Consider the following 26,462-nt stretch of genomic DNA (forward strand, 5'->3'; position numbering starts at 1 on the left):
ATCCTTGGCCTTGCTTCGTGGGTTAAGGATCTGGTGTTGCCATGACCTGTGGTGAAGGTTCCAAATGTGGTTCAGCTCCAGTGTTGCTGTGGCTGTGACGTAGGCCAGTAGCTCTAGCTCCAATAAGACCCCTAGCCTGGGAACTTCCACATGCTACAGGTGTGGCCCTTAAAATAAATAAATAAATAAAATAAAATAACTGCTGTGGTGTCTAGTTCCCAAACAGACTCTGATGCTGAAAGCGTGGGTGACTCCAAGAAAAATGCGAGTCATAGAAAGAATGGAGGGGCCTCAATGGAGATAGACAAGGGTCTGGGAGGAGTGGGTTTGGGGTCCGGATCTGGATAAATTCTGCTTAGATTCCTGTTAGACGGCATGAGATACCCAGGAGAGATGCGGAGTGTGGTTTTGGTTCTATGAGTTCTAAGTTCTTGGGGGGAAGTCTGGGCTGGGGACGATTGTGTGGATCTCAACGATGAGCACAGACCCAGAGTGCAACCCCATTCTGAGACACTCTGGGTCTCAGCACAGATCTTGGCACAGGGGAGCTTCATAAATATTTGTTGAACGAGGGACACACGGGTAAAAGAATCAGCTAATCCCGTTGTGGCTCAGTGGTAGTGAACCCAACTGGTATCCATGAGGATGTGGATTCGATCCCTGACCTTGCTCAGTGGGTTAAGAACCTGGCGTTGCCATGAGCTGTGGTGTAGTTTGCAGATGTGCCTTGGATCCTGTGTTGCGTGGCTGTGGTGAAGGCTGGCAGCTGCAGCTCCTATTTGACCCCCAAGCCAGGGAATTTCAATATACCGTGGGTGTGGCCCCCTTCCCCCCAAAAAACCCAAGACTCAGCTAATGGCATTAGTTGAGTCACTGTGCTTGCAATAGTAATTGCTTTGAAAATGGAAAGTTGGTCTCCTAGGAGTGGAGCTGATGTGACAGGGCGGAACAGGGATGGACTCCTCAGAATCGACTTGCATGTTGAACCAGATGCAAGAACCAGGGTGATAAGGCTCCAGAGGGCATTTTTTCCCAGCAAGCATCCCCTGGGAATTTTTGGAACCCAAGTCTAATTTCTTTCAGCCTAAAATTAATGCGTGGAAAGAGGCTCTTGTTCCAGGCGGTTGAACATAATAACATCCTCTCTCTGAGCTTCCTAATGAATGAAGCGTGGCCTTTTTGTTTAGTGTTTCTTTCTTTTATTCACCCTGGCCTCACACGTACCATTCGCTTCGAGTTCCAGTGAATTATTAATTATTCATCTCTTTTTGTCCCTCAGCTTGGGAGGACGACTCCCTCAGGGTTAGTCTTGCCTTTGGTCGGGTCGAATGATGGCAGGTAAGCCCCTTCCTCCCTTGGCTATGAGCTGAGGGAGTGAAAAGTTCTGCCTGGACCCCAGCTTTCCAGGCAGTCACCTTGGGGAGGCTGAGGGCCGTGGGTATCAGGTGGCTGTCATGATTCTACTTTTTTGCTTGTTCTTTGCAGCAGCGTCAGAGGCAAGAAGTGAAAGCGCGGAAGGAAACAAAGCAGGGTAAGAGAAAGAATTCCCAAAGCCACGTCCTTCCCCTCAGACAGCTGGTCTGTAGTCTTGGCGATGTGCCGAAGCGGGGCTTGAGCTTCCTGGCATGCATTATTTGTTTTCATCCTAAAGAAGAATTTCTCTTAAAAAAAAAAAAAAACACTATTACAGCTGCATCTGCGAATCACAGGATCAAGCTTGTCAGCTGCAGCCCAAGAAGAGTTAAAATTCTCAAAGTTCAAGTCAATCTGGTTTCAGATATGATTAAAAGATCCTGCCCTCCCAACATATATTTTTTGCTTCACGTTTCTTACCAGGAAAAATGTTAAATGGCAGCTGTGAATTTTTAGTGCAACAGTGTGGATCATAAATTTGAAAAGTTTGCCTTCTGATGAGGTTCTTTGGTGCACCTGTGTGCTGTGCTGCTCTCTCCCTCTGGGGCATCAAGCTGTGGGGCTTCCCTTTGCCCTTGACTGTGGGAGACCTTCCCAGCCTAGGAGGGTCCCAGAGTAGCCTGTCCAAGGGGCGGGCATGGGGGGTGGGGGCAGAAGACAGATGGAAGCCACTAAGCAGGAACTTTGGAGGCAGGAGGGCTGCCGAATTGCTCAAACTTTCTTGCTCTTTCTCAGGACCTACAGGAAATGATCTAGCAGGCTTTATGCCTATGGTCCAAAAAGTGTAGCCTGCCGTCAGCCTCTGATACTCTGCTTACGCTTCAGAGTTCTGCGCATGGGGCAGCGGTGGAAGGAGGGATTGTATCCCCCTTTCTACCCAGCAGAGGCTGAGTGCCCTCCTTTCTTCCTGGCCTCCCAGGGCTGGCCTCCAGGGGCTGATGGCAGGCCAGTCAGTGTTATGCAGAGATGAAGATAAGATTATAAGACTGTGGGTGGAGAGAGACCAGAGAGGCCTTTCTTCTCCTTATTGTAATTACTGCTCACAAATGGATTGATACTGCTCATTGGCCTAGAGGCCAGGCTGGGAGCACCTTCCCTGGCAGGCTGTCTTCAGGCGGTGGAGATAAGGGGGTCCATAGAAAGCATTTAGAGAAAATTGCCCGCCCTCCCAGGGTAATGTTTTAAGGCTTATGCAGCCCACCAGCAGAGGCTGTTTGCCTTTTGAGAGTTATGTTAGGGTGTTTCTGTGACCACAGAGCGTGGCGTGAGATCACAGATGCATCAAAGGCTCAGTGGGTTCACCTTGGGTAATGCTTAACTGAGAAAATAGTAGTTGGATGGCTCTCCCTTCTTCATGATGCGGCAAAAATGGGTTGGGTGAGCACATTTTCTGCCCAAGTCATGGGCTTTGTGAGAACTGGGAGCTGCACTGGCTCAATTGCAGCATTGTTGCCTGGAATGTTGGGGCAATTTGCCAGGAGTCGCTGTTCCTAAATGCTTTGTCATCTCAGCCCCACAACCCCCCATGATCCTGGAGGGTGCTTCTGCTTTGGGGGTGGTTACTTGGTGTTGTCAAGCCCTCTGTTGGAAACAGGAAGAATGCTTTCTGGCAGGGGACCCCTCAATGGGGACTGTAAGACTTTGCTCCCCTTTTTTAACCAGAGTGAAAATGTTGTCATTCTCCATGTGACATCAAACCCCCATGAAAAGAGAAATTCAGTTATTGTAGGGCTCTTTTGTGATTGTGTATGTTGGTATCTTTGTTCTGACACATGACTTGGGCGAATTGTTAATCAAAAACCATTTGCTCTCGTACTTTTGAATCCCTTCAGTCTGCTTTTCTTCAGGGATGACCATGGGCTAGGCCAGAATCTTGGGCTAGATTGTGAATAGGCATTTTCTTTGCCTCTTTACTAAATAAACTCTTTTAATGTCAAAACAGGGGATGGTGTGACAATTTAATCAGATATTGGGATATGAGCATAAAGAAAACAAAAAAGTGGTATCAAAAATATGTGATAGAAATTATTAATATTTTCCCAATCTTCTATTTAACTGATAAACCGATACTCATTAAATATTGAAAAGATGGTTTTTAAATGAATAGTCAGGAAGCAGTGAGGCTTTTTACTTTTCAAAATTGAAATATAGTTGATGTACAATAGTGTTAGTTTCAGGTATACAGCAAAGTGATTCAGTTTATATATATATTTTTTGTTGTTTGTTTATTTGTTTGTTTGTTTTCTTTTCTTTTTTGGCCGCCCTGAAGCATATGGAATTCCAGGGATCAGATCCAAGCTACAGTTGCGACCTAAGCCTCACCTGTGGCAATACTGGATCCTTAACCCAGGCCAGGGATTGAACCTGCACCCCAGAGCTCCAGAGACACCACCAATCCTGTTGTGCCACAATGGGAACGCCTACATATCTTTTTTCAGATTATTTTCCATTATAGGTTATTACAAAGTATTGAATATTGTTCTCGGTGCTCTGCAGTAAATTCCTGTTGCTTATCAATTTTATGTTTAGTAGTTTGTATCTGTTAATCCCATACTGCCAACGTCTCCCTTTTTACTATTAATATGCCCAGTGTAAATTTTCAGTGGCCTTGAGCTTATGGGGGAGAGGGTATATACTGGTGCTTATCCTGTAGGATAGTGTTAGTTTGTAGGTACAGGGTGCTGGAAAGAAAAGTAGGATAAAGTCTTTTGGCTCACTAATACTGGCCAGTCCAGGACCCTGAAACGGGTTAATCTTCCTGGCAAGGAAGGAAACATAAATTGACTTAAAGGAAATGGCCATCTTGCTGTCTCTTTCTTTCCTTGCTTCTCCTCCTTTTTCTGCCTCTGCCTTTTTGCTGCAGTCAATCTATCTATTTCTGCCTGTTTCTGTTTCTCTCCCTCTCTTGTTTGTTGTCACTTGTACCTTTTCTTCTATCAGTCAGTTTAATAAAACAGTATATATAGTTGCACACATACTCACATACATACCCACACGCTGCAGAAGGCCTGGAAATATATGCCTCCTTGATGTTTTAATGGTTATCTCTGAGTGAGAGGATTGTATATGAATTTACTTTTCTCTTTCCTACATGTTAAATTTTTCAACTTTTTCAGTAAGTGTGTTTATCTTTTACCTTTTTTGGGGCCATACCCTTGGCATGTGGAAGTTCCCAAGTCAGGGAGCGAACACCCTTGCCACAGCAACAACCGAGCCACAGAAGTGGCAATACCAGATCCTTAACCCACTGAGCCACCAGGAAACTCCTATTTATCTTTTATAATCAGAAGGTTTTTTTTTTTTACTTTTTGCCTTTTCTTGAGCCGCTCCCACGGCATATAGAGGTTCCCAGGCTAGGGGTATAATCACCAGAGCCACAGCAACGCGGGATCCGAGCCACGTCTGTGACCCACACCACAGCTCATGGCAATGCCAGATCCTTAACCCACTGAGCAAGTCCAGGGATTGAACCCGCAACCTCATGGTTCCTAGTCGGATTCATTAACCACTGCACCACGACGGGACCTCCTTTAATCAGAAGTTTTTAATAGAGAAGTAGGCTACCTAGTCTCATGTGAGATGCAGGTACAGGGCAACTTGCTTTGGAATGTGAAAAAGAATTTTGCTCAGGATGTCTCCAACTTGACTGTAATATCCACTGGGAGTTTGTAACAGTGTTTTTTTCCCTGGCATAGCCCCAAGCCTGGCACTGCAGCTTTCTCAGAGTGACCTTTGATAGGTGTTTGTGGAGTGAATAATTAGAGAAGAATCTATGGTGGAAAGAAGGTGATTTTGGAGGAGGCAACTTCAGTATTCAAATGCTGCTGTCAAAGATTCAGTCTATTTAACCTTAAGGAAAAAGGACAGTACATGGGAACTAAAATGCTCTGATTGGATATAACTGGGGCAGGATTTAATAAACTTCTTATTTATTTATTTATTTTGGTCTTTTTGCCTTTTCTAGGGCGGTATTTGGAGGTTCCCAGGCTAGAGGTTGAATCAGAGCTGTAGCCACCAGCCTACACCAGAGCCACAGCAATGCCAGATCTGAGCCGCATCTGCAACCTACACCACAGCTCACAGCAATGCTGGATCCTTAACCCACTGAGCAAGGCCAGGGATCGAAACCGCAACCTCATGGTTCCTAGTCGGATTCGTTAACCACTTCACCATGACGGGAACTCCTAAACTTCTCATTTAAACTCCAGTAATCTTTCATTAGAGAGACTATTTCAAACAGGAGCCCAGAAGGGGTTGTCTGTATGAAAAAATAAATCTGGCATATGTTTTTTAGCCAAGAAAGCCTATCGCGGGAATCCTACATACTGGTGTTTGGTCCCTCACTAAAAATGTCTGTAACAGCAACCATGGGATATGGGCAAAGCTCCATCCTCTCTGCATCTGAAAGAAAGCCTGTTTCTTTCAAGGGGAAGTATTAATGGATTTATCTGGTGCCAAACCTGCTTGTGGAGGGAGGAAGCTCACCTTATAGTCTCCCCATTCACATAATCTGGGTGTTCAGCCAGCCGGGACTTGAGGCGTCTGCCCGGCTCAGCAAAGTGCCCTTGCAGGCAGCTTCCAAACTCCCTGGAAGCACTGCCTCCAAGCATCTGGTCCTAAGATGACAAAAATTTAGTGAGTTAGGAAATGCTTATCTACTTCAAATGGGGGATTCACCCCAGCTATAGTTTTAATGGGGAAAGTTCAAGCTCTGCTAAAAGGATCTTTCCAGAAACTTCTGCTCTAAAGCAGAGCACTCTGGGACTCTGGGGATGCAGAACCCACATCCTTCGTCCTCCTCCTCAAATCGCTGATCAGTTGTCACTGCTCCTCAGGACTCACTTCTATCAGTCGGATATTTTCGGGGGGTATTTTCTGCTAAGTGAGTTGCTTAGGCAAAAAAAAAAAGCAATTGGAGTTAACAGAGCTTGTATTGGGGTGATGAATTAAGGACTTGAGGTATAATTTCTGCTTATCAAAGAGTCATTTTATTTACTTGGCAGGATGAATGAGAAATCTTTATTTATTTTGCTCTTATAAAAAGACCTTGGGTGGTGGTGGTGGTGGTTTTTCAGAGTGAGGCCAAAGCAAATATATTTTTCAACGTCAAAAAAAAAAAAGGAAAAAAGTAAAATTTCAACAAGGGGATTTCTCAAGCACATTTTTATGCTCAGCATCAGCTAAACTGTGCTTGCTTTTCTGGGCAATCTGTGGACTGCTGTAAACCTATCAACCATTGTGTCTAAGGTCTCATTAGCGCTCATAGAAATAGGGCTGTCTGTGAATGGTCTTTCTCCTGAAGAGGGATACCTGCCTGGTATGGGTGATTGTCCCGTGCGTATCTGCTGCCATCTCCGTTTGCCTCCTGGATACTTCACTTCAACCTTACAGGCCCATTTCAAAAACCAGAGCCAGAGTTCCCATCATGGTGCAGTGGTTAATGAATCCAACTGGGAACCATGAGGTTGTGGGTTCGATCCCTGGCCTTGTTCAGTGGGTTGAGGATCTGGCATTGCCGTGAGCTGTGGTGTAGGTTGCAGACGTGGCTTCGATCCTGCGTGGCTGTGGCTCTGGCATAGGCCAGTGGCTACAGCTCCGATTAGACCCCTAGCCTGGGAACCTCCATATGCCTTGGGAGTGTCCCTAGAAGAGGCAAAAAGACAAAACAAAACAAAACAAAACAGAGCCCTCAGAATAGAAACAGATGACTCCAGGAATGCCTTGACATTCTGAAGCCTTCATGGCCACTCCTGGCCAGCTGTGAACGGTGAAAAGACATCTATTCATCTTCCCTGCCTCCCACACTCTCGTATATAAATTTGTTAATATGGTGAAAGAGAAAGTAAGTAAAGACAGTACTGCTTCCTATGCAGAAATTACATGCTCATTCTGAGGAGGGCCATGTAGTTATTAGAGGCTGGCTGTATGTGGTATTATCTTTGCAGTCTGCTGAGCCACCTTATTTGGGTACTGGGAGGAAATTATTCCTTAATGAAACTTTGTGCTTAATTTATAGGTTTGATGCCTATTTTCTTAATCATCATTTCTGCTAGCTTTTAAAACTTTATAATACTTTAATTACAAATTGTCCTGGTTTTTATAGCCTAAGGCTATTTGATGGGCAGGCAGGGTTTTATTAATTAAATAAGTAGATACGGTTCACTTAGAAAAAGGAGAAAATAGAGAAAGCAAACTCTTCGGGGGAGTGACTGTAATCACGTCCTCAATTTAAACAGAGATCTGCCCATAGCACAGAGCTTTGGAGACTTGACAAAACCATGGCTTCCAGAAATAACAGAGCTTCTGTGAGCCTGCCCTTTGTGCCTCAGACACAGGAAAGCTTTCAACTATCCTGAGCATCTGATGTGAAAGAGGAATAAAATGGTACAGAAACCTGAAGGCCTATGGACGCATCTCGACTCTTATTAATTGGTTATATAACTTGGGAAAGTTGGAGTTCCCTTTGTGGCTCAGCGGGTTATGAACCCAACTAGTATCCATGAGGATACAGGTTTGATCCCTGGCCTTGCTCAGTGGGTTGAGGATCTGGTGTTGCTGTGGCTCTGGTGTAGGCCAGTGGCTGCAGCTCTGATTTGACCCTTAGTCTGGGAACCTCCATAGGCCATGGGTGCAGCCCTAAAACACAACAAACAAACAAAAACAACTTGGGAAAGATATTTACTTTCTCCAAGCCTCAGTTTCCACATCTCTAAAAGTGTCCATAATAATATCTCTCCTTCTTGGTATAGGAGCGTTGTAAGGGAGAAGTGACATAATGGCTGTAAAGCTACTTGTTAAACTGTGAAGTGTTGTGTAAATGTAAGGCAGTGGCCTCATGCTGGCAGCTCCTGGGCCAAGTACTATACACATTATTTTATTTGGCCTGAACTGTATTTTTGTTTGTTTATTTTTGTCTTTTTAGGGCCGCACATACGACATATGGAGGTTCCCAGGCTAGGGGTGGAATCGGAGCTGCAGCCGCTGGCCTACGCCACAACCACAGCAACGAGGGATCCAAGCCACATCTGTGACCTACACCTCAGCTCACGGCAACGCCAGATCCTTAACCCAAAGAGCAAAGCCAGGGATTGAACCTGCAGCCTCATGAATACTAATCAGGTTTGTTAACCGCTGAGCCACGATGGGAACACCCTGAACTGTATTTTTAAAAATAGAGCTAACATTTAAACATCGGAGGATTTATATAACATTTTAGATTTCTGGCTTCTCTGGAGAAACCATGCCATGGGGTGACCTGGGCCCCGTTTCTGTGAGGCGACAATTGGCTAGATTGGATTGTGGCAACCCTGTTAGACGGACCACACGGTTTCCAGTTCCCTCAATTCCCACCCCTCCCTGATACTCTCTGACAGTGGCAGGGATCCCTTTTGCCATTTGTGTGAGCTGCCTGGCTCCTATGTACGTTAGAGTTTGTGACATTTAAGGAAGATGTTAGACATCTTGCCTTTGCTTTGTGGCTTTAGAGTACAAAGTCAGAGCTAAAGCCCCAGTGCTGGCATTTTTCACTTGGGGCATCTTGGACACGTCACTGCACCTCCTCAAGTCCTTTTCCTCCTATGGAGAGTGGAAATATGGTAACTGTCTCATAAGGCCTTGGGAGGTTTTACACAAGATAAGGATGTTAGCTTATAAATAAGACTGAACAACACACATATGTATGTATTAGTAGATATCCAGTTATTTATTACTGTTACCAAACCGAGTGCAGATCTGCTCACCCCACGTGCTGGTCTGCTTACAGTGAGTTGTGATGAAGGAAAATTCAGTGTTATTTGCAGGGTGCCAAGCAGGCAGAACAGGCAGCTAATGCTCAAAATCCTTGAACTCACTGATAGCTTTCAGGTGAGGGTTTTATTTTATTTTTTTTCTTTTTCTTTTTATGGCCATACCTGTGGCATATATTCCCAGGCTAGGGGTTGAAATCGGAGCTGCAGCTGCCAGCCTACGCCAGAGCCAGAGCAATGCAGGATCCGAGCCACGTCTGCAACCTACACCACAGCTCACGGCAACACCAGATCTTTAACCCACTGAGCAAGGCCAGGGATTGAACCCGCAACCTCATGGTTCCTAGTCAGATTCATTAACCACTGAGCCACGACGGGAACTCTGGTGAGGATTTTTAAAGGCAACATTAGGGGAGAGGGTCATGAGCATGGTCAGCTGATGAACATTCTTTAATGGTTTGTGGGACGGGATCAAGATGATGTCTTGGGGAATCTTAATCATCACCTTTCTGGTTCCAGCCACTCTGGTGTCTGTGTGGTTGCTGTTTGCTTGTAGTCATCATCCCCCACCTAGGTGCGGGTCTTGGTTTCTGCAGAACAACTCAAAGATATGTGTCAGATTGCTATGTATCTCTCTTGAGATGGAACTAGGACTCTGTTTTATGGCCGAACTATTGTTTCTTGTCTGCCTTTCCTTTGTTTCTGCATTCCTTCACTTCCCTAATTAGTATCTGTTTGAGTCTGCTTTTTGGAACTCAGGGACTGTCCTAAAGCCTTTTCCTACAGACAAGAAATGGGAGACACAGAGGGGCTTTCATATCCAGGGTCCTACAAGGTCCTGCTCAGTTTCACTAGCACAATAATGTGTAACAAACAATCACAAAAATCTTGGGGGCCTCCAGCAATAAACACTTAGTTTTGCTTCTGAGTTAATAAGTTGGGTGGGTGGCTCTGCTGTTCTTGTGAGGCTCTTGCATGTGTCTGGGCCTTGGCTGAGACAGCTGGGCCAGCTCTGCTCTGTTCCGTGTGTCTCATCCTCCAGCAGGACAGTCTGGGTTCGTTCTTATGGCAGAAGCAGAGAAACAAGGAAGAGAAAGTGAAAATGTGCAAATGCTTTTTCTTGTGCTATATTTGCTAATATTCAGTGACTCTGGTAATTCCCAGAGTCAAGGATGGGACAGAAAACCCCACTGACAGTGGGCAGGTGCTGCAAAGTTATATAGAAGAGAGATCCAGGGAGGAGTGAGGATTTGGAGCCATTTTTGCTGCCAGTCTGCCACCTATGGGGTCAACTAAACTGCAGAAACAAATATATCTCTAAAGCACATAAAGGCTCAAATTCAGTAGAAGTTCATTTCTCATTCATTTAGCAGGACAGGTCCTGGCTGAGGGGTGGGGTCTCCTTACACAGTGATTCAGGGACCCAGGGAAGCCCATCATCACCCAAGTCCCATTGTGGTTGCTGTCAACCCAGGATATTAGAGGTTGACAAATTCTTCCTAAAGGGCCAGGTAGTATATTTTATGGCTTTGGGGGCCACAAGATCCCTCTTGTAACTACTCAACACTTGCCTTATAGCGCAAAAGCAACCATAGTCAATGTGTAAAGGAATGGGCCTGACTGTGTTCCAGTAAAACTTAGAAAACCAGACAGCAGGCTGAATTTGGGTTATGAATTATAGTTTTCTAGCCCCTGTGCTGAGCTACAGGCCTTCTAGGTATTGAATTGACCTCAAAAGTCTTATCAAACATTTTACCCAAGGAATAAGAGGAATTTTCTGCTTTTCAATCTACTATATCTCTTTCTTTGCCATCTGATACCAAACTACCACGCCATTTCTCATAAACACATTTTTCAAACAGCAGCTCCCCACTTGGAGATACCAATGTCTATGTCAGGATAGCCTAACTGCTAAAAAAAAAAAGACTGCTAATATGTATAGTGGCACAAATATGCTAGAAAAGTACCTAAGTGCTGCTGGTTGATGAGTGGCTCTCCTGCACATGGAGATTCAGGAGTGTCAGTCTACTTCCTTCGCCTCGTGGGGCCTTGCCTCCCTCTCATTTTGGCCTGTAGGTGGGTGGAAAAGGAAAAAGTATGGAGGAAGCACATTTACATCTCCTTAAACATTAATTAGGTAGGAGTTCCTGTTGTGGCTCAGTGGTAAGGAACCCAAGTAGCATCCATGAAGATGCGGGTTTGATCGCTGGCCTCGCTCAGTAGGATTGGGATCTGGTGTTGCTGTCAGCTCTGTGTAGGTCACAGATGTGGCATGTAGACTGGCAGAGTAGCTCGGATTCGATGCCTAGACTGGGAACCTCCATATACCGCAGGTGTGGCTCTAAAAACAAAAAGTGAACAAATGAATAAATTGATTTTTAATTGAATTATAGTTGATTTACCATGTTGTGTTAGTTTTAAGTGTACAGCAAAGTGATTCAGGAATACAGACATACACACATATAAATATATATATATATAGATAGATATATACACACAGAGATATCATATATATATATCTGTGAGTGCATGTACATATTTTTTTCAGATTCTTTTTCATTATAGATTTATAAGATACTGAATATAGTTCTCTGTACTATACTCTGTACTAGTTGTTTATCTATTTTGTATACAGTAGTTTCTATCTATGAATCCCAAACTGCCAATGTGGGAACTCCCTTCCTACCTTCCCCTTTTGTAAGCATAGGTTTGTTTTCCATGTCTGTGAATCAATATCTGTTTTGCAAGTAAGTTCATGTGTGTCATTTTTTTTAGATTCTGCATGTAAGTGATGTCATATGATATTTGTCTTTCTCCAACTTCCTTCACTTAGTATAATAACCTCTAGGTCCACCCATGTTGCTGAAAGTAGCATTAGGTCATTCTTCTTTATAGCTGAATAAGATGCCATTTTATATATGGACCACATCTTCTTCATCCATTCCTCTGTGGATGGACATTTAGGTTGTTTCCATGTCTTGGCTATTGTGAAGACTGCTGCTGTGAGCAAGAGGTACATCATGCACTTTTTCAAACTAGAGTTTTCTCTCATATATGCCCAGGAGAGGGCTTGTTGGATCAGATGGTAGTTCTATATTTAGTGTTTTAAGGAACCTCCATACTGTTCTCCACAGTGGCTCTACCAATTTATATTCCCACCAACAGACACCTCTGTTTCTTAAAAGTTTTAGTCGTAAGTGGCACACCTTACTTCTCATTTTCCACGGGGATAATGTGGCCTCATGGCCACATAAGTGCAACAGAGACGGGAAATCCGTCTAACCATGTTCCCACCTACCATCAAATAAGTGCCCATCAAAGACAGAATGGGTGCTAGTGTTCTTCAAGTCTTACAGGATGATTCTTAGACCACACATGTTCTGCTGCCTCACACAGCACCAGGTAGGGAGTGAATATTTGATAAATGTTTATTGAAGGAAGGAGGAAAGGAAGGATGGAAAGAAGACTCCAGCCACGTGTATGCCCGCCCAGTTACAGGCAGATGAAACTTTACATTTACAGACAGATCGTGCTTCCTCATGTGGGTTTAATCATGGTTTAATCTTTTCAGTGTTCAGTAATTATTTGTGTCCCTTGGATTCTACAAATGATATCCCACAATTGTATACACGTCTTCTTTGACTTTTACGGATCTGAGGGAAGAGAATTAAAGTCAGTGGGAAGGAATGAGGAAGAAACAAGGTAAGAGCAACAGGAACACAGCCTCTCTAAGCATTTAGGCTCAGAGTGGCTAGAGGTTCATGGAATAGCGAGAGGCTGTGCAGTGCCTTTCCCCTGCCACCTTTCAAGTGTATCCAAACAGACTTTTTTTTTTTTTGGTCTTTTTAGTGTCGCCCCCACAGCATATGGAGGTTCCCAGGCTAGGGGTAGAATTGGAGCTATAGCTGCCGGCCAACACCACAGCCACAGCCATGCCAGCTCCAAGCTGTATCTGTGACCTACACCCAGCTCATGGCAACGCCGGATCCTTAACCCATTGAGCGAGGCCAGGGAGTGAAGCTGCGTCCTCATGGATCCTAGTCAGATTTCTTTCTGCTGAGCCATGACAGGAACTCCACAAACAGACTTTATTAAGGTCACCTGCATCCCAGAACTTTGAGGTAAAACAAATGGTGCCCTCCAGCTGCTGCCTGTGTCCGGCTGAGGGCGAGTCCTCTGGGCAGTTCTCCCTCTGGCTGCACACATAGCATTTCTCTGCTCAGTCGCCTGTCACTACCTTCTGCTGCTCTAGCAACTGTGTGGAGCTGTTCTATGTTGGAATCTTCAGAAATCCTAACATCATTGCCACTGAAGACAGTGCATAGGGCCCAGGGACTCAGAAATAAAAAGCTTGGCTTAATTGAGGTTACAGCCTGCCAGCGATTCCAAACAGCAGAGTCATGAAAAGAAATGTCTCATGAAGGTTATTCTCTCGTGCAGATGGGGGCCCTTGAGCCCGTAGTCAGGCCCTTCTGCTTTGGAGCTTATTTCTGTCGACTGCACTTCCCATGCTTTCTTCTAAATGACCTGGAACTTCTGACTTTTCCAAAGTCTTCCATGAGAGGTTCAGTCTCTCAGTGAGATCAGGCACACACACAAAAAAGTTCAAAGTCGGAAGTATAATTTGGGAGTTCCCATCATCAGCCCACACTCAGCTCCTCAACGGTAGCTCCGAAGTTGAGCTCCTCTGATTCTTGAGCTGCTGTAAGCCAAGAGATGCATAGAATGTGGCAGAGGAAGAGAAGTGATGTTAGCAAATCTCCGAAACAAGCCAGCTCTTCCCAAAAGGAAAAACCCCTGGAGCTCTCCGTGACCCATGGAAGAAGCCCCAGGTCGTGACCTGAGGATCACAGCCATCAAGGCAGTGCTGTGTGCTGGAAGTGCCCCGGCCCAGGAGTCAGACCACCTGTGTTCTGAGCCACATTTGCCTAGTAGGGTAGTGATTATGGCAGGCTCTGTAGTCAAAAAGTCTGGGTTCAAAGGCTAGACTTGGTGATATCTCACTGTGACCTTGGGCAACTTAGTTCACCTCTCTGTGCCTTGGTTTCCTCATCCGTAAAAAGAGATAATACCTGTATTTGTCTTATCGAGTTGTGAGGATTAAAGGAACTACTACTACATGTGTAAAACATCTGGAAACACAGCTGCTCGGAAGGAGTGCTAGGTCTGCTGTTATTATTCACTACCTGGGTCCTAGGGAAATTAGCTCTCTGGTTTCAATTTTCTCAGTTGTAAAGCTAGAAAACTGGGTTAGGCTATATTTCTCCATATTTGGTTTGGAGGCTATCAGTTTTAATAATACCTCTAAGAGTGGAGCCTGAAAGAGGGCTTTAAAAAATGCTTCCGGAGTTCCCGTTGTGGCGCAGTGGTTAACGAATCCGACTAGGAACCATGAGGTTGTGGGTTCGGTCCCTGCCCTTGCTCAGTGGGTTAACGATCCGGCGTTGCCGTGAGCTGTGGTGTAGGTTGCAGACGAGGCTTGGATCCCGCGTTGCTGTGGCTCTGGCGTAGGCCGGTGGCTACAGCTCCGATTCGACCCCTAGCCTGGGAACCTCCATATGCCACGGGTGCGGCCCAAGAAATAGCAACAACAACAACAACAACAACAAAATGCTTCCAAAGTAGAGTCCCCTGGTAGCCTAGTGGTTAAGGATTTGGGGTTGTCACTGCTGTGGCTCGGGTTTGGCTTCTGGCCTGGGAATTTCCGCATGCTGTGGGTACAGCCAAAAAAAAAAGTTTCTAAAGTGCTTCTTATGCATCTTATGCATGTTGATCTAATTATAGCAGTACTTGTGTCATTAAATGGCAACAGTTGGCACTGGGCTGCTTTGGAGGAGGGGCAAAGGAACAGAAGCAGACCCTCTGACCAATGAGTGGAAAGCCAAGCCAGGCTGGGCCGGTTCCTGCTCCCAGCAGAGGGGGAATTATGGCTGGAGATGGATGAGCTGCTTCTTCACAAACATCCAGACTGGCCATGTAATTGACCAATAAAAGTCCCTGTCTCTGTTCTATGAATTAGGGGTGAGCCTTTGAATCTTTGTGACAATAAGCATTTTAAAAAGTCAGTTGTTGGAAATCAGAACTAATTGCTTCATTTTCTGTGCCCTTAGTCACATTATTTCTAGCCTGTTGTAATTTGCATCCCACTGTATCAGAGTGAGTATCTACTGTGCGTGTATCCTCCGGAAATGATGAGCGTCTTAAATTCAGGGTGAATGCCTTATTCCTCTCTCCCCTCCTCCCTTGCCCTAGCATTTAGCCCTGAGATTTGCATGTGGTCATCCTTTTATAGATGTTTGTTGAATGGATCAGCAGAGGATCCCGTTTGAATTGAGTCCCTGCGATGGAGTTGCCAAGTCTGTGTTCAGAGTGTGTACACTGTAACCGGTGGGATCCACGGACACAAAGGCAGTGGAAAAACGCTGCCTCCATCACAAAGGGCCTTTGCAAAATTAATGCACTGGAAGATATAAATCTTAATTAGTAGCAGGAAAAAGTGATGATGTATCAAGGTTCTCAAAATGTCAGCTGGTGGCTGGGCAATCAATTCATTTATAGCCACTGACCATTGTCCCGTGATACTGAAACCAATACTGCTAATTAAAGGTGTAATGGCAATCGGCCAGATCACTGTTAATTGATTCTTAATACTTCAGTTACTGCTTTTCATGCCAGTTGAATTTAATCAAAAGGGGTCAGAGAGAACTATAGAGCTTATAATTTTAAAAGGATTTGCATGTATTAGCATATAGATGCATTGTTTCAAAGTCCAAAAAATTCAAGTGAAACAGTACCTGTATTTATATATACTTTACTTGCTCATTAAAGCTTTTGGAAAGTGAAGTTAATTCTTGATGACAAAGAGATATAAATATTTTATCAACAAGAGGGAAATTTTATTGTACCTTAGACCTTGGTTTCATATTCTCTTTCTTTATCCTCTGTTGGAAAGTAACCCTAGGTTATTTTCTACCTTGAGAACAAGTTTCAGTTGATCATGTGCCCCTCCCCCTTCTTCTCTTCACCTTATTATTATTATTATTTTCTCTTTCCTAGGTCTTTCCTAGGGCCGCTCCTGTGGCATAGAATCGGAGCTGTAACCACAGGCCTACGCCACAGCCACAGCAATGCCAGATCTGAGCTGTGTCTGTGACCTACACCATAGCTCACAGCAATGCCAGATCCCTAACCCACTGAGCAAGGCCAGGGATCGAACCTGTAACCTCATGGTTCCTAGTCGGATTTGTTAACCACTGAGCCATGACAGGAACTCCCTCCTCACCTTATTTTTCCCTTCCTTCATTGATGAGTTTCAGGGAAAATGGTTTAGAGCATCTCTGTTCTTCACCCTTAGAATGTGGTTTGTGTCTCTGTTGCTTAGCATCTTTGCAAGCTCTTTTTATTTTTATTTATTTTTTTATTTTTTTGGTCTTTTTTTTTTTTGCTATTTCTTGGGCCGCTCCCGCGGCATATGGAGGTTCCCGGGCTAGGGGTCCGATCGAAGCTGTAGCCACCGGCCTACGCCACAGCCACAGCAACGCGGGATCCGAGCCGCGTCTGCAACCTACACCACAGCTCGCGGCAACGCCGGATCGTTAACCCACTGAGCAAGGGCAGGGACCGAAGCCGCAACCTCATGGTTCCTAGTCGGATTCGTTAACCACTGCGCCACGACGGGAACTCCTGCAAGCTCTCTTTAGCTCTCAGTAGCTTAGTCAGTGTCTTTTCCCGGTCCTCAGACTTCAGGTAGCCTTGAAGACTGCTGATCACTCTTTGAAACTCTGCTCTCCTTGGCTGGGATCCTCACTGACCTTTCTGCCAGGGATGTTTTCTAGTAGGGAATTAACATAGCCTTTGAGACATGCAGGGAATCTGAGTGTGGGTTTAAGAGGGTAAGGAAAACCCTGGGGCAGAAGTGGTGGCCACTTCCGAGATAAAAGCCAATGGCGAGCGAATTAGAATACCCAGGCCAAAAGCAATAGATGTTTCCAGGCCCATTCCAGGACCCCACCTCAGTTAAGGGGACAGGATGGGAGTATGTCTCTGAGAGGTTTTGTATAGATACAGGATTTTAAATGAGGTACAGAATGAGATTGTGTTGGATCGGTGATGCAAGAGAAACCCTCCTAGCTTTGGAAATAGAATTGGCAAGAAGAAGAGAAAGTGCGCTCCCAGGTGGCTGTCTGGGGTACTGCATTGGGCTTTTCTTGGGTCAGGTCCCCTAAGTGCAGTTGATTGGAGAGCCCTCACTTGGGGTAGCGACTTGGAAAAACTCCCTGTTTTTCCTTTACTCTTATACTGATACCACACTCACAACACTTCTGATGCCAGATGTGTGAATTTTCCACACCAAGAAGTTCTGACACGAACAGCCTGGAGTTAGCACAGACCCCACAGGTGAAGGGTCCCACGAGACTGCCCCCCAGCCCCATTCAGTTGCCAATTACAAGTAGTAGACCCCACATTACCCACAGTTTCTCTCAAACTTGGCTATAACTCAGGTTCCATGACCTCTTTCTTAGATTAGATCACTTGTTAGAACACTTACAGAACCCACGGAAACACACCTGTTTACTGGTTTATTGAATAACAAAGCATATTCTAAAGGATATAGCTGAACAGCCAGATGGAGGGAAACACAGGGTGAGGTCCAGAAGGGTCCCAAGTGCCGTAGCTTCTGTCCTCAAGAGCAGAGGCTGGTATACGCCACTCTCCTCCTGGCATGTGGATGTCTTCATCAACCTGGCAGCATTCCAAACCCCACATTTTGGGGATTTTTATGGAGGCTTCATCACAAGGGATGATCAATCACAAACTCAATCTCTAGCCCCTTTCCCCTTTTGGAAATGGGGAAAAGGGGAGTGGGGCCGAGAGCTCCAAACTTCTAATCATAGCTTAGTATTTTTAGTGACCAGCTTCCATCCAGGAGCCAACCAAGGGTGGCCTTATTAGAACTAGAGACATTTCTATCACCCAGAAAATTTCAAGGCATTTAGCATTTAGCTGGTGTCAGGAACCAAAGTCAAGGTCAAAGATCAATTAGAATTCAAGATGCGCCCAGTGCTCTTGTGGGTTTAAGGAAATTATAAGAGGCACAGACCAGGAATCAAGGGCAGAGACCGATATATAGATTTTCTTCTGTTATTTCACAAGCAGGCCATATGGACAAGGCCACTGCTGCCCAGGGTCTTTTCTCCTTTTGACATGTAGATGTTTGAAGAACAGCCATGCCTGCCGCTTATACCTATGGTTTGCCCATGGCAGCCATGACTATAAGACACCAGGGCAGGGCAGACACTCCAATGGCTCCCTCTTGGTCTCTTTCCCCGGTGTCCAATCCCCATTGCTCTTTCCTGTCACTGATACTCTCTGGCTCATGATATCTCTCCGTAACTCCACAGTCATTGGCGGGATCAAGGGCTTTGGAGTTCAGGCAGACCCAAAGTAGAAAACCTTCCTCCACTCCATCTTCCTAAGGCACATTATAAGTGGCCTCGCTGTGTTGTTGTCGTGAGAGTGATACAATGACACATTTGAAGAGCCCAGCACAGAGGCAATCCCATTTCTCTTCCTTGATGATTTTAAGCTCTTCCTCGCCTCCATCCCCAAACCCACATTCTTTAGTCATGAACTCATTCCCGCTGGGCCCCATACCTCCAGTGTCTCAGGGACATCTAATGGAAAAGCTTTCTTCTTGTCAGAGGCTATGCTGAATCTTTGATTTACATCATTTCAGTTACTGAAATTGTTTCCATTACAGATGAAGAATGAGAAGCAAGAGAGATTGTGTAACTTGCTCAGAGTCACACAGCTAGATGCAAACTCATGTGTCAAGGTGCTCATACCTTTCATGTCTACATCTGGACCCATCTTATCCAATCAGACCTGTGTTTCTCCAGGGGAAGCATCAAAATAAAAAATTTCTTTGACTTTTCCTTTCTTATCATCTTTAACCCCACCCCCTTAACTTCCAAACTCACCCAAGTTCAAGTAATTGATATTTTGCCTGGTTCCTCCGAAGGATCTCTTCTCTTTTTCCACCAAGGCTCGACTCATTGTTCAGCCACCAGGTGGGGATTCCTGATCTGCTTCTGGGAGACCCACTCCATCCTGGCTGTCCTTTGCCAGGCTAGCACAGCTGCAGGCAGGACAGACTCTAGAGCCAGATTGCTGCTGTAGATAAGGCCCCACCCCTTCCTAGCTGTGTGGGCACAGGCAAGTGACTGTGACCTCTCTGTGCTTTAGTTTCCTAGTATCTACCACAAAGGGCTGCCATGAGGATTAACTGAGTTGATATTTATAAGGCACTTAGAACTGTATCTGCAACATAAGAAGCAGTGCATAAAAATAAATAAATTACGATGAGACCAATGATCCTAAAATGCTGATTTAGGTATTCTCGTAAGCATCTTCTTAACCTTGAAGAATTCAAGGCCAGGGTTATCCCAAAATATTTACCCAGCCTTACCCACTGCTTCCCCATGAGAAACTCTGCTGGTTCTCATCTGATCAAATATACCTTGTGCTTTCCAAACCTCAGCCTTCCCTCTCCTGTGCTCTTATCCATCTTTCAGGTCCTCTTCAGGACTCCCCATCTCCTTACCATCTCCTAGCTTATAGTGGGACTTAGAGCTTGTTCCATTCACTTTGCAATTAACTGTAACCTGCCATGTGACAGTTCTTATATTGCATTCTTGTGCATTTTTGTTTAACCTGACACAGTTCTTAGGCTTTGTCTACATAACTTAATTATATGTTTTATGGGGGTATGGACGCTACCTTTTGTTTCTTTGTATTCCGCACCATGTCAGAGATAATACATTGCACATCACTGATGTCCTATAAACATTAGTTGATTGAATCACAAACCACTTTAAACATAAATAGCTAATGTGAGTTTAAAAATAACACTAAGTGTTACTTGGTGTCTTTTCTTAGTGAAATTTTTGCTTCATTTTTAAAGATTGAAAGTTTTTGTATAGCAATGCATTTATCCTGTTTAGTATGTGGAAACAAAAGATGTTAGAGTTATACCACTTCATTGTTTTCTTAAAGTGTTAAGTGATATATAAATAGAACATTGTTGGATAAATTGTTTACATTTGGATATTAATGTATGAGGGAAAGCTTTAGTTTTTCTTTTTTTTGAAACATGGCCAAAATTTTTTTTTGAAACATTAGAACATAAATTGTCACCTAATTTTATTTTAAGATTAGATAGAAGCTTGAGAAACCTTGGCATCATGTAGTTCTCCTTGCCGTTGGAAAGAATGAGCGTCTTAAACTGTCCAAACAATCTATGGGTTTATTTCCTTCTTCCCTCCCTTTTGCCACTCCTCTCCCCCCCACCCCCCGCCAATTCCCTCTCTTCTTTTCCCCTTCCTTCCTTCCTTCCTTTCCTATTTGTCTTTTTACAGCCACATCTGGCACATGGAAGTTGCCAGGCTAGGGATTGAATCGGAACTTCAGCTGCCTGCCTACACCACAGCCACAGCAACGCACGATCCGAGCTGCATCTGAGACCTGCTACACCACAGCTCATGGCGACTCCAGATCCTTAACCCACTGAGTGAGGCCAGGGATTGAACCTGCATCCTCATGGATATTAGGTTCATTTTTGATGAGCCACAATGGGAACTTCCTCTCTTTCTTTTCCTTCCTTCCTTCCTTCCCTCCTTTTCTTTCTTTTTTTTTTTTTTTGTCTTCTGTCTTTTTAGGGCAGTACCTGTGGCATATGGAGGTTCCCAGGCTAGGGGTTGAATTGGAACTACAGCTGCTGGCCTTCACCAGAACCACAGCAACTTGGGATCCGAGCTGCATCTTTGATCTACACCACAGCTCACGGCAATGCTAGACCCTTAACCCACTGAGCGAGGCCAGGGATTGAACCCACAACCTCATGGTTCCTAGTTGGATTCATTTTTGCTGCGCCATGATGGGAACTCCTTCCTCCGTCTTTCTTAATGCTCATCTTTCTGTAGTAACTATTCTAATTTCTAATACCTTTCCTAGCAATGCTAGTAGGAATAGATCTGTCATTCTAAGATATTGCAAATTCTTCCTATCAAAAGGTGGAGTAAGGAAAAAAGATGCAAAAGGGGAAGAAACAAATACAGTTATTTTTATGTCTAGTACAACTCTGTTATATTGTAGATAGGGACCAAGTCACATTCCTAGTACAAGGCATTTATTTAATAATCTTTTCTTTATGCTGAAAAGTCCTAGATTCTTGAGTTTTTTTTCAGGAGCTTATTTTGTTATGACTTTAATTTCTGGCTCTTTTAAACCCTCTCTAGTGTCATAATGAACATTATTAAGTGGAGTTTGATACCTAGTGCTCTCTAAAAGGGACTTGCTTCACTGGGATCTATCCCTTTCCTCTTTATTTTAGCATAAAGATGAATTGTGTGAGAACTAAAGTTATCAGGTTCTGCTCATTTTTCCCCACGAGCACATATCTGTGTATGTGTGTGTGTGTGAAGTCTTATCTCAAAAGATCAAACTTTAGCCAATATCACTAAGAGATGTCTAAACTCCCTCCTGGACTGAGGCTTGGGGCTCTGAGAACCTGCTGAAGAAGAGGAATGGGATTATGTGAAAACACAACTTATAGACCGGGGATCATAGACTCTTTGGTGTACTCTCTTCTAGGGACATCTGTTAATTTTACATCCTTTCTCCTTTCATCTGAAAGTAGAATTCTCATTTTTTATGAGAAACTCACTCCAACAGCTTTAGTGGGATAGATCTGCACTCATCTCACAGGAGTAAGTATTGACTCAGGTTTGGCCAATCAGAGAATTCCATTTCCTGATTCAGAGTGATTGGTTCAAAGCTGGACTCATGACCCAGGCCAGACCAATCAGAGGCCTCCCTGGGACTTTTTTTGGAACTGTTGGTCCACTGGAAGGGCTATAGATTACACACCATAGGTGACTGGTGGTCATCTGGTGTTTCATGTAGAGAGATCCAATTAGAATGATGGGGAGAGATAACTCTGATTAAATACATTGAATGATGCCTGACATCCATCTCTCCCTTTTCTGGAATGTGAACTGAGAAACTACATTAAAAAATAAGTTAGTTTCAGAGTTTCTGTCTCGGCACAATGGAAACGAGTCTGACTAGGAACCATGAAGTTTCGGGTTTGCTCCCTGGCCTTGCTCAGTGGGTTAAAGATCTGGTGTTGCCGTGAGCTGTGGTGTAGGTTGCAGACGTGGCTCAGATCTGACGTTGTTGTGGCTCTGGCATAGGCTGGTAGCAACAGTTCTGAATGGATCCCTAGCCTGGGAACCTCCATATGCCGTGGATGCGGCCCTAAAAAGACCAAAAAAAAAGACCAAAAAAAATTAGCTTGAACAAAGCTAATTAAAGTTATGTTTCTGTCACTTCTAATGGGTATCCTAATCCACTCCCTATTTTATGCACAAGGACCTTGGGAACAGAGAGGTGAAGTGATTGCAGGAGCCTTTTAAATAGAATTCCTGCCACCAGGTTGGAATTGCTCCCTCTCCTTCTCCCCTTTCTTTCTGATGCCAGAGTGATCTCTCTAAACCACATTGCGGTATTATTGAGTTCTTTAGAGTGGCTCTTCCACGACTTTCCTGTTGCCTATGCTAAATGTAACTAAAGCTTCCCATCATGGCATTCAGGAGCCTTTCAGAAATGGGTGGCCACATCCTATCTCCGATATTTATGCTCCAGATATGCTGAAGTACTTGTGGTTCCCCAAGCATGTCATGCCATCTTATACTTCCTTCATTTGCCACCTAAATTCCCTCTGCCTGGAATGTTCTTTATATCCTGTACAAACTTTGAGCTTTTATTTGTCCTTGAAAATTAACCCAATAAAAGAAATCAACCCTGTCACTCTCCCTTTCCTTGAAGGGGCTTGGTGCCTAATTTGAAGTCAAGATGATGCAGCAGGTAGAGAAGCAGAACCCAAGTCTCCTGAATACCAGCTCAGCGCTCTCCTGCCCTGCAATGCTTTCGACCTGGAAAAGATTCAGCGAGCCCTTAATTCTGCATTGTTTACAAAACACATCATTTGCACTGAATCTGCCCTGCAATCATTCCCTACCGGGCATCTGGAATGAGAGCAGCAGACTTCATTGTACAGGATTTTAACATGCCACCAATTATGTGCTGTCTTTGGGTTATGCTAATAATATAAAATGCACCATGCTGCTCATTTTCTCTAATCTGTTCATATCTAATGGTAGCTCCCGGCTCTAAGCATCTGGCCTGCTAACTGCATGGTAAATAATATAGTAAACATGGTGTAAGTCTTAATGAACTGCTTGAATAAGATCTTTTCTGTATAATCAAGATACTATTGTTGTTATTAACCACATCAGCTGCTGTGGACAGGTTCCTGGGCCCCACTCTGGTCCAAGTAATTGAGAACTGCTGAGGCTGAGGCCAGGACTTATGTTTTTAAAAGTTCAGTGTGCAGCCAGGGTTGAGAACCACCCAGCTTGTCCGTTTTTCTTTGAGAGGAAAAGTGCACTATGGAAAAATGTGCTGTGGACAAAAATAAGGTTATGTGGAGAAGATATGACTTATTCTCTAAGCATTATAAAATATATTTACTTTTTGATTGCTATGGCTAAAAGCTGTCTCCATCTCTAAACACATTTTTTACTTTTTCACCTTTTTTTTCTTTTTATGGCTGCACCTATGGCATATGGAAGTTCCCTGGGCTTGAATCAGAGCTGCATCAGCAGCCCTACACCACAGCCACAGCAAGGCCAGATCCAAGCCACATCCTTGCCCTACAATGCAGCTTGTGGCAACACTGGAGCCTTAACTCAGTGACAGAACCCAGGGGTCAAACCTGCATGCTCAGGGATGCTATGTTGTGTTCTTAACCCACTGAGCTACAACACAAACTCCAAACGTTTTCATGTTTTTTTTTTTTTTTTTCCCTTCATTAAAATATTGGCTGCCTATGGCCAGGGCAACCTGGAAGGGGTCACCTAGTTAGTTCAACCTTCCCTGAAAACTTCTTTCTACTTCATCACATTTTGTGTTCTTGGCTTTCCTCAGCCCTGCAGTGGGAACACTAAATACATTCTACAAAAAAGTCTCTTGGTTCCCCTTCTCCTCCTTCCCTTGTCTCTCCTGGTCTTATTGGCCTGTCCATTCTTATCTAAATGAACCCATTTGGGCTTACCTCTAACTCCTAAATAATAGATTTCTCCTTCTGGTTAAGGTAACCCATACAAAATTATTTTAAATTTTTTTTAAAAAGGTTAAAAGATCCTGCTTGTTTAGTTTTGCTTTGTGTCTGCTGTACAGGCTCAGAGTATTCAGAGTCTGTCTCAACAGTGGCATCAGGGCTTTTCTTGCTTTGGGTCCCATGTATGGGAAACTAAACTCCACAGAGCTGTCTCTGTGCTTCTGAAGGCTGCTCTACATGGACCCTTTCTCTAGCACAGAGTTCTGTTTTTTCTTGCAGTGGGGAAATCGACCCCCATGCTACTCTGACCCCCCACCAAGAGGTCTCAGGGCTCTGGCCATGGCAGTGTAGTTGCAGATCTGTGAGTCCCTCCAGCATGGGTTGTAAATGAAACCAGACAGGGCCCGGAGAGGTAATGTGAACCACTCGAGGTCACACAGCAGGGAGTGGTTTAGGCAGGACTTGCCCATGGGCCTCCTGATAATCACAATCTTCTAACTCCAAAGATTGAATGCTATGTCCATGACATCCCAATTTATGACATAAGAATAGTTACCGCATTTTTCTCTTTGATCAGTTTTGTCAACTCAACATATATTATGCACATATATCATCTGAATTTAAAACATGTAATCAAATTATTTAGACACTTGGCATTGCTTAAATGCCCTCTAATATGGATTCCATCATAATGTATCATTTTGTATAGATTTCAAACATGATTTGGCGACTGCTGCCTATAAGTATCTTTTTTAGAAGGTAACAGAATCAAAGATAAAGACAAATCTTTCCCATTGTCTTATATCAGGTTGACCTTTAAGTTACTGAGTAGAACAGGTTTTCAAGCAACCCTGCTGATATTTAACAGTGTTGGCTGACAAAGAAAAGCCCATAATCAACTGTTCATCCTTAGCTTTCTAGGCCAGAGAAATCCTCTGTGCACCGAATTTACTAGTAATTAACCTCATATCATTAATGCAAACCAGGATGTAGTTGACTTGCATGTTGCTGTGCTCTTTCAATGTGTAGGTGAGAGGAATTGACTCACACTTATTTGACACCTACTGTGGATTTGTAGCAGGATACTTTCTGTTTATTTTCTCCTTAATCCTTATAATGGCAAAATAAAGTAGGTCCTGTGGCCCCAGGTTACAAGTGAAAAAAACTGAAGTTCAGAGGGTTTGAGTATATTGGCCAAGGCCACATAGCTAGTAAGTGGCCAAAGCCAGGATTCAAACACTGGTCTCCTTCACTTCCCAGATGTGTTCCATTCGTTTCTTCTATGCTGCCTCCTCAGGGCACTGTGGGGTGCTAAATGGAAACCACGTTTTAGAATGGGTGATAGCCTCACAAAGGCATCCTGTCCCCCCTGCCCCAGATATCCATGTCCCAATCCCCAAAACCTGTGAATATGTTACCTTACATGGCAAAAAAGGCTTAGCGGACGGATTAAATCAGGAGTCTTGAGACAGGAATATTACCTGGACCATCTGGGTGGGCCTGATGTAAAAATAAAGATCCTTATAAGGGAAAGAGGGAGGCAGGACAGTTAGGGGTCAGAGTCAGAGAGAGATTTGAAGATGCCATGCTGCTGGCTCTGAAGATGGAGAAGGGACCACGAGCCCAGGGGTGCAGGTGGCCTCTAGAAGCTGGAAAAGGCGAGGAGACAGAGTCTCTGCTACCACAGAGCCTTCAGAAACGACGTAGCCCTGCTAGCACACTGAACTTACCTAGTAATACCTATTTCAGACTTCTGACCTCCAGAACTACAAGGTAATAATTTATGTTATTTTAAGCTACTAGATCGGTGTTAATTTACAACAGCAATAGGAGACTAATACAGAAAGGCAGAACAGTTAAGCAATGCATAAATTATCTTTTTTTGACCCTTTAAAGGGGCAGATTTAATTCTCTTTTCATAGCTCATATCTTGATTAGGAATCCTTATGGTGGACACCGAATTTAAATATGCTTGTATTATAAGAGTTTTAGTGCCACAGGAGAAATCCCACATTGTCAAGGCTTTTCTCTAGAAGTGGCAATAACAAACAAGGTAAGTGGCATTAACATTCATAGAGTGCTGAAATGATTTGGTAATATATTACTTTCTCCATTACTGTGGA

At 44.2% G+C, this 26,462-nt stretch overlaps 1 long non-coding RNA gene across 1 annotated transcript; it reads left to right on the forward strand.

Annotated features, from left to right (window-relative positions):
* Positions 1-1,257: 1,257 nt before the first annotated feature.
* LOC125122215 (uncharacterized) lies at positions 1,258-23,391 on the forward strand. Its single transcript, XR_007133731.1, has 3 exons — positions 1,258-1,338; positions 1,486-1,531; positions 23,046-23,391. It is a non-coding gene; the product is annotated as an uncharacterized LOC125122215 (long non-coding RNA).
* The last annotated feature ends 3,071 nt before the right edge of the window (positions 23,392-26,462 follow it).

Source organism: Phacochoerus africanus, chromosome 3, assembly GCF_016906955.1.
Source record: "Phacochoerus africanus isolate WHEZ1 chromosome 3, ROS_Pafr_v1, whole genome shotgun sequence".
In the NCBI taxonomy this organism is placed as follows: domain Eukaryota; kingdom Metazoa; phylum Chordata; class Mammalia; order Artiodactyla; family Suidae; genus Phacochoerus; species Phacochoerus africanus.